Source organism: Hyposmocoma kahamanoa, unplaced genomic scaffold (genome assembly GCF_003589595.1).
Source record: "Hyposmocoma kahamanoa isolate Upper Pololo Valley unplaced genomic scaffold, ASM358959v1 102, whole genome shotgun sequence".
NCBI classification, from domain to species: domain Eukaryota; kingdom Metazoa; phylum Arthropoda; class Insecta; order Lepidoptera; family Cosmopterigidae; genus Hyposmocoma; species Hyposmocoma kahamanoa.
Window position 1 is genome coordinate 6,400,390 of NW_020653337.1, and position 5,117 is coordinate 6,405,506.

Genomic DNA, 5,117 nt, shown 5'->3' on the forward strand with positions numbered 1-5,117 from the left:
GTAGTACTCCTCAGATCTTTGCAATTTAAAGCTCTGAGTGACACTGTAAATGTTATAGACAGGCGTGTAGCTTACCACCAGACGCACGACTTGTTCGTCCGACAGGACGACTTGATGTTACAAAAAAAAAAAAATACGAATTACATTTTTATACCATACGTATTGTGTGTTCCAACTATGGAGCAATAACACAAGAGGACTGCTAATCTCCATCTTAGAAGACTTGATCAGTAGCATGGAAGTAGTTTATATTATATAAAATGGCCGTAGATATCAATTAATTTTTCTTTTATATGAAATATATAAGAAGTTATTTTTTTGCTTGTAATGTTATTCAAATATTGATCATAAGCTAAAATTAATTTTGTGAATTTTGACAAATATGTGTGTCAATAGATGGCGTTGTAAGTAACAAACTAATTTATAAATTAACGCTTCCTAATATGGGTAGATGGCGCTAATCCTAAACATAATGAGGGTAATTTTCAGGTAAGTTATTTGTACTTAATTTTGGTGACAATTTCTTTTTATTTAAATATTTCTAGAATATCATCATGAAGTATTATTTAATATTCGAGTGTGGTAACCTGAAATATTCTTTAATATTTCACGATGATATATTCGAGTAATTAAGTAATGAAAATTGTCACCAGAATTGAGTTCAAAAAACTTACCTGAAAATTACTGATAAAAGAATAGCAGGCACCATCCTTAAAAATTTGTGCAATAAGCGCCATCTTTGTTTGTAATGCGCCATCGTTGATTTGTTTGTTATCATCAGAAATTAGAGTAGCTTTGTTAAATTGAAGCTTATCATCGTAAAACAAATTGTTACATAAATAGATATTTGGTACTCGTCGCGACATCTGGTGTACCAACAGGTATTAAATATCCGGTTACGCTGTCTTATATCGCGATTAGCAGTCTCTTGAGTGATTGGTCTATGGTTCCAACCTTTATCTAACGTTAAAGCATTTTGTTATCGTTTGAGTATTTTTAAATTTTTTTTTCTACTAGTTTTCTGTTTTGTTATTACCAGCCTTGTACTAATAAATGAATTAATTATGCCATTGTCCGCACCTTTATATAATACTGTATATTCGTACAGATTAAAAGCTCTTAGTAGCCTTAGTGAATGGAAATTAAAATTAATTAATCATATAAAATTTAAAAGTAACGCAATCTAATAAAGCCATTTTTAAACAATAGACTTGTATACAGGCAAGTCAAATAATTTAAAACAATTTTTAACAAAATAATACAGCTTCATAAGAATGCCGAATCACTATTTTTTAGTAAATAACATTGTAACTTAGATTATACTTCAGGTTCATAAATATATATGACACAAAAATAAAGTACATACATTTGGAATGCCATACAATGTAAACCTTGTAAACGATCAAATTTTTTGTGCTTGTCAAACGTTTTGGTCGTGTGGGATGCGTTTGCCAAATAATTTATTGTTATTCTTCCCTAATAGCGGCGGCTAGGCTAGAGTCAGTGCCAGTTTCGTGTTTGATAGCAATCTACATTGATAGCGTTTTTAAGACAAATATGAACGTTTGCAGGCATGTTTGTCAAAACTAGACGTAAAAAAATTAGATGTAACTTAAAAAAAAAAATTGGACGCTTATAGAAGCGCTGTAGTGCCGCCACAGTGGCGCTGCAACCCCACTACTAATTTTCATGCAATATTTAAAAGCGCAGCTGCAGCGCCACTGCCGTCACACTGAGTCGCTTCTACAAGTGTCAATGCACAAACTACTAATACAAGTGTCAATGCTAAACATAAACTACGTAGTGGGAGCATTGGGTAGAGGGGCTCTATAAATAATAAAACCCGTATAAGCGAGATAGATTTATGCACAGACATGTCAGAGTAAACGAGAAAACAACATTATTTTTTGTCCCTTTCTACGTATGCGGTTTTGGTTGTATGACTCAACGCTCGTTGAGTCCAGCAAATCCTTCCGAGTGTTTGATGTGCATCGATTTTATGTGTTTGTGCTTTTAAGAAGTGTTTTACAAAGTTACTAACCGTTCCTTTGTAGTAATTGACAATTATTGCAGCTCACAATAATGGTGCATTGTTATATTTTAGGCTGTAAAAGCCGTACGGAAAGAAAAATTTCCAACATAACCTTTCACACGTAAGTTTTAATTTTTCAATACAATCAATGAATTTTCTTGTATGAATTACTAGTGAAATACTCTAACAAGCCTGGAATATTACGATTTCATGTATTTTAGATGATATTTGAAGTGTTTTTCTTGATTGAAAGATGTTTGTTTGCATCGTATAAAATATGTCCATCTCGCTTCTAAAAGCAGTGGTTATGATACGTAAAAAAGAGAGATCAAATAAATAACGTATAAATTAAATTAGACAGGCTTAAGCTGATTTTAGGGATACCGTGCTTTTGCCACTATCTGTTCCCCAATTTATGAGTCATTTTAAATATGTATTTTTACTTTTCAATACTTTTTCAGTTCGAAATATATATACTAAGTTAATACTGTTCAAGGGCCAATAAAAAAGTAATGATTTGTCATAATGGTTTTATTTGGTTACTAAAACTCAACCAAGCCAAATGTGGTCACCCTCATTAGACTCGGCAGATTTTATCATTATCATGAACTCATTTATACGTCCCACTGCTGGGCACGGGTCTCCTCTCAGGCGAGTGCTTAGGCGACAGTCCACCACACTGGCCCAATGAGGGTTGGGGACTGCACACGTTTTCCGAGGACTTTGAACCTTCTTCAACATTTCATCACGATGTTTTCCTTCACCGAAAAGCTCATGATAAATTTCAAATTAAATTTCGCACAAATTCCGAGAAACTCAGAGGTGTTGTTTGTGAGGAGAGTCTGGATTCGAACCCACGACCTGCTGCTTGAGAGGCAGTAGGTCAAACCATTAGGCTACCATGGCTTCATTATCATTTCAATTTCTTTAACGGGGTAAAATTTTAAAAGAACCCAGAATTTATAGGTACTCTGTTGGTATCCCTTTTCAGTATATGCGAGAAGCTTCTCTATTCTTTTTCTTTTATTCTCCCTCTACGATAAACTAGGACATCCCTATGACACTCATTTGACGTTTGTCATAGGGATGAGGTAAAGTCGATAGATTTTTAGTGTATTTGATTTTTGAAGCACATAATCTTACTTATAGTATTATTTTTTTGACGTGTTCTCAACGACGTATAGCTGTGTGTGTTTTGTATTGAAGGCATAAATCACGCAACTAAGTTTCAAATGCAATTTCAATAGATATTTTAGAAAATTTAAAAATACATTTATCATATTATTAATTTACAGGTTTCAAAAAGTAATAACATTGACATGTCAATTCAATACTTATTAAAATTTCATACTTTAAGAATGAATTTGATTGATTTGGTTAAACTTTTAATTAAATAAAGGCTATTCATCGAGTTCTTTGGTTTTCGCGATTGTAAAACATAGGCAATGAAACTATTTTTCCGGACATTTCCGTCGTTCGCCATAATTATTATAGTATTTTTACAGAACTACCGTACAAAGTAATTTTAACCATGACAATGGCAAAATCATCGTGGCAATCGATGCAGCCATTACAAAAAAAATGGAATGGACTGGAATTTTGTAGATTCTCTTCTCAGCGAAGTCTGATTGCATCGATGGAGCTATAGCACTTAAAAAAAGAAGGAGATTGAAGGGTAAATTTTACAGGCAAATTGGATCGTTTACAGAGTGCTTAAGGTTTAGAAGACATCCACACCACACCATTGACTTTCGCTATTTCATCATTCTCATCATTGGCGACGTCAATAACGTCGCATTAATGTCAATCAACGTACATAGCGTTGTTTGCTACGTCAAGCAACGTACACGTTTCACTACTGGGCACGGGTCACCTTTAAGGAGTTATATAACAGGTAACATTTTGTCTTTTAACGTTACAATAAAGCTAATTAAATACCTAGCTAGATATATAAGGTCCAATGTCACAATAAAGATGTAGTAAACCTAAAATGGGGAAAATGGAGTGCTGCTTCCGTTCAATTCGCTTACCACGTGTTAATAATAATAAACTGCCTAGCAATTAGAATATCAATAAAGATAGCCTTAACATGTGTAAATCAGGCTCAATAGATAATAAGTTGTGTTAGGTTCATTAATATAAAAAATAAATAGAGAATGTTAAATGAAAAAAGTGGCAACTTTGGCAACTGGGGATTTTTGGTTGGGTTAGGCTGAAAACTCTCGTTGGTTGTTTTAAGTTGGAGGTTTTAAGAGATCGGACGGATATTGTTTTTGGTTATTCGGTGGTAAGATCAGCTCGAGCGAGCCAAGGACGGACCGGCAATTTTTTCAAGTTGAATTGTGTTGTAATAATTCTGTTACCCATATATTATTGATTATATTCTTAAATACTGTGAAAGTGACTTTTATTAACTCACACGGCATAAAAAAGCCCTAAAGACAGAATGTAAATGTCAGCGCAATATCCAGGATCGTATTTTATTTGTCTGTTAGTCTCCAACTAGGGAAATTAACAAGTTCCAAACACTCAAACTAGAAACGTTTAAGAAACTTCTTTGAACTCTGCCACACATCTAGCGTCAATATCGCTCGGCCACAGGGGTTATTATAGGTGAATGGATTTTTATGCGATAACAATGACGTACTATATAGAGTTGATCCTAAAGTAAGCTCGTTTAATCGTAAAAAATTTGTTCTTTTTTTGATGGTAAGCGACATGCCTGTCCATAATAAAATCCAAACATCATCGTCATCATATCCACTGCTGAACATAGGCTCCCCCCAAAGAATACTAGACTAGCCGGTCGGATGCGACAGGCATCCATCGGTTACCCGCCGCCCTTACCACGTCGTCCGTCCATCTAGTACGGGGCCGTCCCACTGAACGCCTTCCGATTCATGGTCTCCAGTCGAATTCTTTCTCAAATCCAAACAGATAAGTCAAAATCTTCACGGCACTACATGTTGGCTCCGACAAAACAGATTGAGTTGAGACAAACAAAATAATGTTGTATTTAATAGAAAAATATATATATATTTATTTCACGTTATAACTCGTGTTTTACAATAGTGGTCTACTATCG